Here is a 14,414-nt window from a genome sequence, read left to right on the forward strand (position 1 = left end):
TATCAGTCAGAATGACCCTTAAAGGTATGAAGGTGGAAGAGTTATTGTTGGTTGAACAAATGTTTTATTACCATAATTGAAACTTTAAACCATTTTAAAGGGGAGCCCCTCCATCCAGTTGCATTGCTTTCAATATTGAAGATAAACAAATGTACACGGTATGATAATCATCAACTTTTATATTACGGTATATCTTGAAACAATTATATTGCTGCAGCCATAGTTGGTGATTATTTATCAGCTAAACAATTATTTAGTGTATCAGCACTAAGATGAAAGCTTAACCCCAAAGCATAAAGTCAGCACCTTTCTTTTTGAATGTGCAAATTTAAAGCTAACACTAACAACTGTGTCAGTGTTGAATAATCTGCTGATTATTCTCTGGATCAGCGGTTCTTAAATGTTGTGCCACGGTGTAAATCCAGGTCTGCTGTGAGATTTTGTGATAACTACACATTATTACTGCAATATTCAACTGGACCTATACAAAAAGTTATAATTGCATTTTTAATTGACTGCATCACTGTGTTGTTTGCACCCATGTCCTAATAAAAAGGTAAACTCTAGCTAAAAAATACACTGAACAAAAATATAAACGCAACACTTTTGTTTTTGCTCCCATTTTTCATGAGCTGAACTCAAAGATCTAAAACATTTTCTATATACACAAAAGACCATTTCCCTCAAATATTGTTCTCAAATCTGTCTAAATCTGTGTTAATGAGCACTTCTCCTTTGCCGAGATAATCCATCCCACCTCACAGGTGTGGCATATCAAGATGCTGATTAGACAGCATGAATATTGCACAGGTGTGCCTTAGGCTGGCCACAATAAAAGGCCACTCTGAAATGTGCAGTTTTTCTTTACTGGGGGGGTCAGAAAACCAGTCAGTATCTGGTGTGACCACCATTTGCCTCACGCAGTGCAACACGTCTCCTTCGCATAGAGTTGATCAGGTTGTTGATTGTGACCTGTGGAATGTTGGTCCACTCCTCTTCAATGGCTGTGCGAAGTTGCTGGATATTGGCAGGAACTGGAACACGCTGTTGTATACGCCGATCGAGAGCATCCCAAACATGCTCAATGGGTGACATGTCCGGTGAGTATGCTGGCCATGCAAGAACTGGCATGTTTTCAGCTTCCAGGAATTGTGTACAGATCCTTGCAACATGGGGCCGTGCATTATCATGCTGCAACATGAGGTGATGGTCGTGGATGAATGGCACAACAATGGGCCTCAGGATCTCGTCACGGTACCTCTGTGCATTCAAAATGCCATCAATAAAATGCAACCGCTCATCCACACGACGCCACACACGCTGTCTGCCATCTGCCCTGAACAGTGAAAACCGGGATTCATCCGTGAAGAGAACACCTCTCCAACGTGCCAGACGCCATCGAATGTGAGCATTTGTCCACTCAAATCGGTTACGATGACGAACTGCAGTCAGGTCCAGACCCCGATGAGGACGACGAGCATGCAGATGAGCTTCCCTGAGACGGCTTCTGACAGTTTGTGCAGAAATTTTTTGGTTATGCAAACTGATTGTTGCAGCAGCTATCGGGGTGGCTGGTCTCAGATGATCTTGGAGGTGAACATGCTGGATGTGGACGTCCTGGGCTGGTGTGGTTACACGTGGTCTGCGGTTGTGAGGCCGGTTGGATGTACTGCCAAATTGTCTGAAATGTCTTTGGAGACGGCTTATGGTAGAGAAATGAACATTCAATTCACGGGCAACAGCTCTGGTGGACATTCCTGCAGTCAGCATGCCAATTGCACGCTCCCTCAAAACTTGCAACATCTGTGGCATTGTGTTGTGTGATAAAACTGAACATTTTAGAGTGGCCTTTTATTGTGGCCAGCCTAAGGCACACCTGTGCAATAATCATGCTGTCTATTCAGCATCTTGATATGCCACACCTGTGAGGTGGGATGGATTATCTTGGCAAAGGAGAAGTGCTCACTAACACAGATTTAGGCAGATTTGTGAACAATATTTGAGGGAAATGGTCTTTTGTGTGTATAGAAAATGATTTAGATCTTTGAGTTCAGCTCATGAAAAATGGGAGCAAAAACAAAAGTGTTGCATTTATATTTTTGTTCAGTGTATAATGTGATTTTAATTTAATTGAAAAAACCTTCATGGGGAACCTATTTGTCGCCGTTCATGCGAGGGGAATTATAAGCGTGTGACACATCACATTATCTTACATTATTTCCAATCTGAATGGATGTGTTATTGGTGCTTTGATGTCATTTTAAAACGTCTAAAATGAAATCTTGAATGATTTTGTTAATAAATATCAGGAGTTATATTTGGTTGTCAATTGTTTGGTATCAGTAAATAAAAACAAACATTTATGTCATGATTAGAGTTATAACACACGTTATAGAAGCTATTGTGCACTGATTAAATAGAGGGTTGCCCTTTGGTGTGGCTTGGGCACAAAAGGTTTGAAAACCACTGCTCTTGATTAATCAATTATTATTTGGTTTACAAAATTTCAGGAAAAAAGTGGCTCATAACCACTTTTCATAGCCTATGTTGACTCATCCAAATGTCTTGGCTGATCAACAGTTTATAATTAAAAAATATTCAATAATAATAATAATAATGTGTCGGAGCCAATGGTCCCTTCCCTACTTCCTATCCTCCTACTTCTGGCTCCCTTGCACAGAACACACCCATCCTCAAATTCAATCTTCAAAATTCCTTGTCTCCCCAGTTGCTCATCTTTACAGTGTCTTTCAGGCTTGTGTTTCCCTCTTGCTACTAGCGGCTCACTAATTCCTACTATCAGCTGTTTTCTGTTAGTACAGGACAAGTGGGTCGCACGTGCGGCGTCATTAACAGCTCCTCCCACAAGTCATCAACAGCCCTTCCCGTTGCAGAAGGACGCCTCGTTCTTTTTAAACCAAAAAGGTTCCGCCAATATGTTTACCCCTACGCGGCGGAAAATTGGGCACCTCGGATCAACTCGCCAATCCGGCTCTGTGTGTCCAAACGCTCGCAGCTTGCCTGCAAAATGGCCCAACATTCGCCGAAAATCTGGCAGTGTAAAAGGGGCTAAAGACTTGCAAGGTAAAAACAATACCAGCTGTTGTGACATTCTTGCAGATGGCAAAAACAAAGAAACTAGCACAGATGAACAACTGAAGAAGCTGAATTTTTTGATCAGATTATAATGAATCATCAAAATAGTTTCAGATCATTTTCAGCTCTAAATGTTTAATTCTTTTTAAACTTAAATGTGTCAAAATTAAATTCAATCCTGGGAGTAGATTTTGAGATTTGCTGATGCATTTCGCAGTACAAATCAACCCATAATTGCATGTTAAAGTGAACCCAAAAAGTGAATGAGATTGAAAGAAAAGAATCCTTTCAATAAAACAAATTTATATGCAGTTTCACCCACTCTATCTCCAACAAGGTGCAGAAAGTAATTACTGAAAATCTTTCCAATATCTACCTGTTACCCAAAAAAAATCCAATCCTGGTTCTTTTATCTCCCACAGTGGCAGTCATATGTGCCTCTGCGCTTGGTGCTGAGTGGGTCATTTCAGGGGTCAGGGTTTTTAATTGGATAATCCAGTCCCGAGCCAGCTGAGATTAGCAGCTACTCAAACCCAGGGAATTGGTATGATAGTGTTTGACCTGCGTGACCACACTGGGTTAAGCTTCCTCATGCAGGAGCACACAGCGCTGCCTCAGGGAAACACAGAAACCATCAGAGATGAAGGGGGAAACTTTGCTCAACAGCTCCCAAGTTCAAAATGAGATATGAAATTTCCACACGACACCAGTGTTAATCACATCACAGCCCTCTTGAAGTGTCAACAGCATGTCTTAGCCTTTAAAGCGTCCCACTCTGTGTATTAAACTGTCTTGTCTTGTCTTTTGTCTTCACTTCTGATCCTGTGGTGGAGCCTTCAACAAGAGTTGTTGAATGTGCTCATCATTTCTGCAGCCGTGTGCTTGTGCGCACATTTTTGTAACACACCCGCAGTGTTGTGTGTATGTGTGTGTGTGTGCCTCTGAGTCTGGCACCGCGTTAAGCCTGAGAATGTGCATGTGTTGGAGCTGTCCTCTTAATCCTTACAGCAAATAAAGGGAGGCTTACTCAGTCTGGTGCACACACACACTAGAGTAGGCAAGCGAGCACAGATGCACACACTTCACATGCACTGGCACGTGCATGTATGGCACATGCTCTCTCTTCCTGTTCATATCTTTCTTCCCCCCCCCCCTCCATCTGGCTGATGCCTTTTCCTCCCATTATTCCACCTCTCTATCTAAGATTCTTTCTTTCTGTCTTCTGCAGCCCATGCTTTATCCGTCCTCCATCCCTCTGTCTCTCTTCCTTCCTGTCCTCTCCTTCTCGCCTTCACTCACAGACTCGTGCCCAATCCCTGCTGCTCACACTGTCTCCATCTCTTTGCCAAGCCAATCTAGGTTTTGGAAATTGTCTCAAAAGCACCAGGATTACCCCCACACCCACAACAATTACCCCCAACCTTCCTGGGCAGGGCACAACAGCCGTTAGTGTCTCATAATGAGAGAGCTGCTGAGGTGGGATTTACGATTAGTGATGGTGTATCTCAGAGCAGCACAGGCTGCCTCTGTCAGTGTTGTTAGCAGTGTTGCTTCGGTCACAGCTGAGTTTAGGAGAAGGCTCTCTGGTACTGCACCTAAATATGCACAGTCCTGTGAAGACTATCATCCACCACATTAATTAATGACACCCCTCAGGTTTGGGCAGCTGTTTATATTTTTATATTGTCCCGTTGTCATTGTGTTTCATTGCTGATAGCATATGATGAAGCAACGGGTGGGCTCAGCTGTCTCATCAGTCAGACTGTGTTGTGTTGTGTACATACACGCAAGCACATTAATGGACAAGACACACTAAGAGCAGTGGAGATGGACCTCAGTGCAGCTTGTGCATGAGTCTCACTTGGATTAAAGGGTGGGTTCACACTTTTATGAGTTTCAAAACTACAGTCTATATGAACATTTATCATGCTATTATCTTTCCTCCTATTCTTGCAGGCCATTCCAGTAAAGAAAAACGATCTGTATTATCACAACAGAATGATTAGAATTTTTCATATTTTCATCATGTTGATATGATCATTTATCAATCGACACAACCCTATAGGGACGGGGATATGGCCAAAATCCTCAGGGAATATTTAACTTAATATGATGGTAACAGTGATTGTTCTTTAAAGGAGCTATATGTAAGAAATCTAAAGCAAATAGTCATAAAATCCTCCTAATATGTCACAGAGACTAAGGAATAATGTTCATATAACATACTGATCTCATCGACAACAATAGTACAGCCAGAATATTCGCATTTAAAAAACATTTTTACAGTCTGCAAATCATGTTTATGTTTTGAATTTGTGTTTTGGCCTGTTGCGCCACCCACCGCCGTCTACCAGTCACGCAGTCAGTAGAGTCTCAGCATCAGTTAAAGTTAAGACTGAGCTACAGCAGCACGGCAAGCAGCATTAGCAGTGTCCCGGTACACAGCATTAGCAGCCAGCTCCTCCTCAGCTGTATCCCGGCAGCAGCGTTAGCAGCAGAGAAGCCGGACTTGCTTGAATGGTCCGCTGGAAAACTGAAGATCAAGGATGCGGCGACGCAGCCCTGCCACGGCAGCTGCCCGTGGGCAAACAAATCAGTCTCCAGCGAATCTACCTCGAATCTGCCACATTCTTACATACTGCGCCTTTAAATTCAGTTATGATACATGATTGAAAATAACAGTAATGTGCATTATTACATTTGATGTATTTCAAGTCTGTATTCACACCTCCACTCTCCTCCATATCACATTACCTTGTGAGGCAGCTGGATTTGCCAATCACCTTGGGATCATGAGATCAAGCTAGAATCCAGCCCTGATTTGTCACAAAGCCTGCCCTTAAGTCAGCTGCTGGTAGAAACGATATTGCAAAATCTCTACACATTTCTACCGTTGCATGGTATGTGCCGTCCTGTCACCAAACCACACTAGCATACTTACTGCGTTCTACAACAGGGCCTACAAGCTTCTTAAAGTTAAGTTATCTGACCACTAGAATGTTACAAAATAACACATCTTCAGCTTTGTTCTTGAGGCCGACTTCAGTGTGAAACTTGTTGTAATGATTATAGTGTAACACTGGTATCCTAGCTGCACTGATGGTCACACTGTCTGATATGATTAGAGGATTTAGAAAGTTTTGCACTGGATTCCTCATAGTGCTTAATTTTCTTGATGTGTAGCACCATCGGGGCAGAGGCAAGAAATGTATTCAAATATGTTTTATTGTAGAACAATCACAGTCCATGGCTTCTCTGTTGAGTCTCTCCCTGTCTCTCCTTACGTGAAGCAGCATTGCACAGGCAGGTGCAGGGGCAGGTGTGGGACAAGTGGCAGGGAAGTCGGGCGCGTCCTTATGTTATCGATTCCTAGTTCATACAGGCAGGCAAGAGAACCGGCATGGTTAGGTCACTTCCCAAAGTCAGCGTTGTTAAAACATGACGATAATCTGTTCCTTACTTTAACAAAGTGTTTTAATTTTTGTCAGAAAAGCTTGTGTTGTTGGAACGCACGTGACGTATTTCATTGTGAAGATTGGAGGACTTATTTAAAGAAGGAGTAATGCTGCATACCACTGTCTGCAGTGGCTGGGTATTATTTTACCTCACAACTAAACATGGTCCAAATTTAACTCAGTTTTCAAACCATCCTGCTCTGCCTTAGTCGAGCTGACTTTGCATTTGGAATGATGAGTTTGCAAAAAGTTGCAGGAAGACTTGTGCTACCTTGCGTTAAGCTAAAAGGAGAAAGTGATGAGGTGTGCTATGAGATGACACTATGATAGAAAGACCATCTGAAACTTGTCATTACCCATTGGGCTACTAAGAAATCCAAATGATCATATGTTCCTTTATTTCATACGTATATTTAGTTTTTAATTTCAATTTCAGATTTGAAGGCACATTAAATCAACGCCCTGAGATCTTAATTCATAACCCTCTTCATATTAAGCCAACCTTAATGCTCATTGTCCAAAATTAACTCTGAAGCACAAATCTTACCCCAAATTAAACCACCTAAATGAGAGAGGACTGGGCTCAGCGTCCTTGAAATGACATGACACATACTGCACACGTACAGAGTAAGTGAGGGGTGAAAGTGTCTGTATAATGTGTGTGTAGTAAAGTGCCTGTGTTAATGAAGCATGAGAAACTGACATGTTGAAAAGTCCTGTGAAGTCAGTGTTCCTGACTTGTCTCTCTAATTTGAGCCTGTCACATTTTTGTGACGCATGATTAGGCTGTCAGAAGGTTGCTGCTAATGTCTTTGCCTGCAGCGATATGCACACAAAGTAAGAGACTGTGGAGAGAGTGTGTTTATGCGAGGAAGAAGGAGACAGAGAGTTTGTACACTCCTCCTTTGTAGCAGGCTCGTAAATATACTCACAACAAAACAATAATTCCCCCTCACTTCTGCAGAAATTCTATAGCTGCTTTGTGTTGGTAAGTGTTTGAAACGGTGTGATTTGTTCTTGTGAATGGGTGTGTGAATCCTGTCTGAATGCTAATGCTTTATGTCTTGACAATAACACCACTCTCGCAAGTGCTGCGTTTTACAAGTGTGTACCTGACATTTGAGTGTGCGTATGTGCTTGCAACAGTGTGGGTGCGTTTGTCTGCCATAATACCAGTCAGTGTTGGAGAAATGCCACTTGAATGAACAAAACCTTGAAGAAAAAGTTGTATTTGACCGTCATCTTCATCCGTCCCCTCCCGTAGGAAGTCTTCTCCAGCGTTCCCATTCTTATCTGCTCTCAGTTCCCATGGAAGCAGCTTATCTTTGTTAAGATTATCAGTTTGTTTTTTGGCCAGATTCGCGAGAAAACAGACCACACGCAAAAACTGTTGCTGCCGATCTTGAACAGGTGTTGAATAAGACTGTTTCCCCGTGTTTCCTAAATCTGATCAAACCTTATTCCTAATGCTGACCATAGAGGGATGTGCTACAAAAAGCATCATTTTAACAGGAGAGAAACATTTTTTGATAGGGGGAACAGATTTTGACACAACACCAGTGCTTCAGGGTGCTTCCGCCTCTGCCGCGATAGCAGAACGAACAGGTACTGGAGGGGTAATGCGAGGGGAGATTCCCCACTCGTTAACTGATTGTGGATGGCGTTGTTCTCTCGGATGGATAGAAAAATGAAAATAATAAACGCTAACACGGGCCGCCAAATATACTTTGGCTGCCATTAATATACCTGGGCGGCTAGCCCAAGTAAAGTCTCTGCGTGGGAAACACCGAAGCTTTCTCCCTTTAAATCTCTGAGGCTTGGCAGTCCAACTGGCACTATTATGCTTAGCTGAATACACAGACAGTACCAAACTCCTCGGCAGATTACCACTGCTGTATTTACCCCTCTGAGACCAAAGTTAATCCAGGCTCCAATGTGCAATGCACAAAGGGATTGGGTTAGAAGTTCAGAAAGAAATAAACATGGAAAAATATTAATATCCTCATTCTCTCACTATCTCTCCACCTCACAGTTGGAACTTAGTTGAACTTAGCTTTTAATGTATGAGACAAACAAAAAAAGATTCAATCCTGAACTGGAACTAGTTTAATCTCACAGGCACCAAACATAGCAACACATCAAAGCTAATGCAAAATAGTCTTCAGATACTGCTCCACCAAGAGCCACTACATGCTGGCGACAAGAAGTATTAAGGGTCTTCTCACACCTACACTGTTTATTTTGACTGAATCAGGCTCTGTCGACATGTATACAGATACTATTGAAAACTGATATTTTCCTCTATGTCTGAGACTTTTCAAAATGCCTTCTAAGGTGCCAACATTTCGAAACTCCCATTATTTTGTATCCATTGACATGTAAAACGAGTGTTTGAGGAACGATGATGTCATCTCCTCATTCATGCATGGCCATTTTTGCTTTGTGTGATGAGCATGCTCCAGAAGCAACAGCAACAGTGGCCTAATAACTACTTTACATCTTAACTTGTTGCTGCACCACTTCACAAATGGAGGCATCTGCTATGAGTAATGGTGTTTGGTTCACCTCGGCATCCACAGTTTAAAGTCCATCAGAAACTACAGTTTTGGGTCAGGCCCAGTTGAAAAATTTTTTCTGGTATTTGACATATTGTAGACATTGACTATCACCACCTACTGGCCTGACAAGTGATTTGAGTAAATGTTTTATTCTAGTGTTGATGGAGGTATTATGTCAAACAAAGCCAATGTGGACAGATTTTACTGATCTGGACACAACACATTACAAATTCTTGAGCGGCTTATTTGTATTGAGAACATGATTGGACCATGATCTAACCCAACTACAAGGTGTACTTGTAGTTGTTTTAGCTAAATGGCTCCCATATCCAGTTGAGTTTTGGATACAGATGAGTAAAATCAACAGTTGCTAGAAGCTAACCGGAGAATGAATCAAGGTTTGACCTGAACAATCAATGAGGTGCATTGTCTTCTTGATATTTGGGCAGATGCAGTGAGTGGATTGAACGTTGCTACAAAGCTTTTAGTGATTGTCTTTCAAATTTCTTTTGTGTGTGACGAGAAACCAAACCAGAGGAAAAGTTGAACAACTAAATCAAAAATTGTGACCACAGCATGAACTCTAGGTTTGGAAACATCCTAAGGCCCAGTCACATGTTACGAAACGCGTCACGAGGTGCACTGCACTGCCTTTTTTGTTTTTAATTGAAAAAAATGCCTACTGTGCCTAATCAATCTATCATTTTAAATTTTTAAAATTTTCTTTTTTGTTTTGCTGTCAGCAAACAGTTTGTTGGGCACAGGGAAACTGAGATCTGTGTAGGTACATGGGACCTTAAAAAAAGAGGGTGGATCACAGGGAGTACCACCAGTTTGTCCAGGAGCTTTGTCTAAATGACGGCCGTTTCAAGTACTGCACTTATATGTTTCCACGCCTGCTGTTTTCTCTGAGATTGTGGTAACTGCAGTTTGTAAAGTCGTATAGCTCTGGGTATCCAGTAACTGCTACCACTAGTTTCTTCTCCATTGTATGAAAGCTGTAAACTTTTTGTGACAACCACCAATGGCCCGCCTCTCAAATCATCTGAAAAATTGGTAAAAAGCGGAGATGACGTGGGGCGCTTTTCCGCTCTGAGTTGAAGTTTATTCTACAAGCGGAGTTCAGAGCATTCTGGCAATAATGGCAGGCACCTAGAGAGCGGAAACGTAAGGTGCATAGCAACACAAAAACAGCAAGCAAAAAGCTTAATTCTCATTAAAAACAATTAGCCACCTCCAGCTGCTAAAATGCTTTCTATGTGTTCGGGGCCTAGGACAGTAGAAAACCTCAAACTGCTCTCTTGATATGCATCCATTCATTTATTTTTGTGCTGGGTCTAGGGCAGGTCATGGTGGTAGCAGCCTCAGTAGGGTAGTCCTGTCCTCCAGGACCTCTAGGTGTTCCCAGGTTAAATGAGATATGTAATCCCTTCAGTTTCTTGGGTCTTCTCTAGAGTGTCATCACACAGCCAGGAATACCCCCAGAGGGAAGGAGTGGATAGACGTCCTTGTCAGATGCCCAAAACCACCTTAACTGGCACTTTTCAGTGCAGAAATCCTACTCCCTAGTTCCCTCTGTGTATCCACCCTCACTTTGTCCCTGAGAGGAAGCCAAGCTAACATGTGCAGGAAGCTCATTACAACCGCTTTTATTCATGTTTTTTTCAGTCACCTTAACCTCATGACCACCAGTAGGTGAGGACTGGAGCTTGAATCAAATTAAAATTATGATTTCAATTCAAGGTTCATGCTTTGGTATATCTCTAGATATACCGTCAGTGGCATATTCTAACTCAATTATTAATTTAACTTCTAATAAGTTTCTTTTGAATGGCTTTTGGGTTGTGTTAACCTTGACGGACAGCAGTTGGAATCTGTTCTTGCCGTTTGTCCCACCTCAGCTCTCCTCAGGCACTGCACAAATATGGATTTTCTGGCTCTAATGTCTGACAACAAGTTTGACGAGCAAAAACCAATACTCCAAGCTTCAAACCGTCCCTTTAGAAATCTATAGTAGGTGACTTGCAAGACATGACACCCATGTTTTTCTACATTTGTAATATTTTTCTAGTGTTTTCCCAAATGGGGAAAAATGTTCATTGAAATCCTCCAAACTTCTAATATTATGTAAAACAATTATTCTGTACAATATTATCTACTTAATCCACACTCTTCCTCATTATATCATAACCTTAGGAGGCTGTGGATGAAAACATGGTCAGGCGATTCCATGAACTTCAGTGGACCTTTTAATTTACAGTGGAGGAGTAGAATGGTGAATGCATTTTATTTTTGGGAGCACTTTTCTCTCAGTATTGTGTGCAGCTGTATTTACACAGCATCTGAGCTCTGGGTGACTGTCACAACTTATCCAAATGAAAGTTAAAGCTTTCCCCTCTGCGTCTTTCCAAATTTTGCTCCTGTTTAGTTTGTCCTTGTGCTCAGCCGTGTTGCTGCCCCCTCCGATTATGTGTGAGGAGAACATACTTGGACCCTGACAGTAAATACATATTCATTGTAATAATTACATCAACGACACGGTTGTTGTGTTGCTCCCATTTTCAGCACTAGAGTGAACATGCAGTGTAGTAAAGAGCAGTTTCTAAGTATGAGAAAATAATACGAAACAGGCTTTTTGTCAAATAGTTGTTAGTGACACATCTGAGTGTGCTCATTGCTCACTGCACAGAGAAGCGCCACATCAGAGGAGCACAGAAGGAGCAAAGATTGAGTCTAAAATGCAACAGTCTGTTTCTTTGTGTTTTAATCCCCTTGACATTTACATCTACAGACTGAAAGCGTTGGTCAGACTTTGGTCATCTGTCTTGAACGCTGAAAGATCAAGAGGCTTCAGAGAGACAGCAGCTTCACAGTGATTCAGCCTATCTGCGCTCCTCCAAATGGTCACATCTATTTTGTATCACAAGCCTTTGCCAGTTTTAGTCGTGAGTTACTGCATTTCTAATACATTTTTTAGCTAGTTTTTATTTTTTTTAAACTCTCAGTATTTGAGTCAGATGGACATTTCAGAGCCAAGGCTGTTTCAGTGTGCAGATTTTTCACATGTATTTATTGAAACCTTGGCTAGTTTGCCGCCTCCATTTGTGCATCGACCCTGGACTTTTCTGTCTTTTTTGCTGAGGCATTTCTTTTTAATATGTGTTATTAATTCATTTGTTTACAGAAGCACAGTGGATGGAAGTCAGAGGTTAGTGCTCTGTGCCAGCTATGGCTCAGAGATCGGGGGAGAAAAAATACATTTGGAGAGCTGGTGTTTCAAGCTGGCCAACAGAGATAATACCTTCTGAAAATATGGCAACCCCTCTGTGATTAAAGGACGACTACCTTCAATAGAACTCTTTTAAACCACCTCTCAATGCACCTGAAAACAGGAGACAACTGCAGCATCAATAGAGGTTGTTCCAATTATGCAGTATGTAAAAAGAGCTGACATTAACCATTCCTTGTAACACGCTGGTGTATACTAATACTTTATTATTTAATTTTTACTATTCTTGTCATGTTATTTTGCTTCATTTTGTTATGCTACACTGTCAAACTGTAAAAGTTGAAGCTTTGCCCACAAAAATACGCTGACATTTCGTGTTTAACTTTGATGTGTTTTAAATGATGGTGTAAATGACAGCTGCTTAAAGTCTTCATTTGGCATGTCGTTATTGGAGCAATATTGGAGCAAACACTGCAGCCCTGCAGAAAATGCAGCACAAGAATTGGGGATTGTCATTCTAACAGACAACACTTCGAACATGGGTGTCGTTTACACGCCTAATCTGGCCTTGCAGATCTTATCTTATGATGTAAAACTGATGTTGACAAAGATTTCCTTTGGGGAAATAATTTGCAGTTGAAAAAAAAAGTAATAAATCACAATATATATATATATATTTTTTAAAGATATTTTTTGGGCGTTTTAGCCTTTAATTGATAGGACAGCTTAAGCGTGAAGGGGGGAGAGAGAGGGAAGGACATGCAGCAAAGGGCCACAGGCTGGAGTCGAACCCGGGCCACTGCGGCAACAGCCTTGTACATGGGGCGCCTGCTCTATCCACTAAGCCACCGACGCCCCGTAAATCGCAATATATTTTATCGCAATACTCAGGTTATTATAATATGACAATAATATCGTATTGTGATAATATTGTATCGTGAGTCTTCTGACAAGTCCCAGCCCAAACTACCTCCACCTCCTTGTATGTATGAGTTATTTCCTCTCCTGCAGTTGCAGAAGGTATTTGCTAATTGGCTGTTGGCTTTAGTCCTTGCGGTGTGCTCAGTGGAACTTTTTGGCCAAGACACGGGCAACATGAGGTGATGCAACAGTCGGCCTTCGTTGCCACTAGTTCTTTGTTGGTTTGGTGTGTTTGGGTCTTAATGTCTTTATTCCAAAAATTGTTTTTTAATCTTTATTTACTTGTATTTGGTTCTGTGACTCAATTTTCCATAACTGCCTGCATTAAAGATTAGTATGCAACATATCTCAACACAGACTGAAACTCAACAGCATGGAGCCTGAGTCAGAGTTTGAAGTGCTCCTCATCATTGCTGTTTTTTCTGTTTGACTCTCTCATTCTCCCCCTCCCTCTCCACCGATCTGTCAGATTAATCTTCGTCTGTTTAAGCAGTGTAGCATCATTAATGATAGGTGGTATTATGTGAGATGCTCAGAGATGAATGAGGGTGTTTGCCTTGGCTATTACTCCCTCTGTTAGAGCGAAGCAGCATGAGCACCTCACAGCTCATCTAGATCCGTCTAAATTTGCCTCAGGCAGGCAGGACCAAGGTCACTGAAGCCCTGCCATCACATTCACATAGTGCTTACTATATATAAGAGCTAAGGTCGTTTGTTATTGTGTTGGAGCGCAATATACACAAGACTTTGGGGGTGGATAAAATTCATCCTTTACTGCACTAATGTGTCAATAACAGAGTAATCTCTTTGTTTTTGCACGCATGTGTGACGAGCAAGGACCTGTCCATGTATTTAAGAGTTGCTCGTATCCATGTCTGTGATATCCGAGCCTGGTGTCGGTGCCTATTTATTCCTCTTATTGATCTACTCCCGGTCCTCTCTTTCTCTCATACACATACTCTCCTCCACACAACGCGTTTCCCTCAGGGGGTTTGCTGCTCCTTCCCCGACCTTCATAGAGCTCCCAAGTCTCTCTTCCTGACTCTCTCACTCTGACTGTGTGTGTGCTGGCGTGGGGCTGAGGGAGCAGTCCACTAATAGAAAGTCTATTGACTGGGCCAGTCACTCATTGCTGCTATAATAGCTGCCGGGGCC

The sequence above is a fragment of the Epinephelus lanceolatus genome, chromosome 17, assembly GCF_041903045.1.
Source record: "Epinephelus lanceolatus isolate andai-2023 chromosome 17, ASM4190304v1, whole genome shotgun sequence".
NCBI lineage: Eukaryota > Metazoa > Chordata > Actinopteri > Perciformes > Serranidae > Epinephelus > Epinephelus lanceolatus.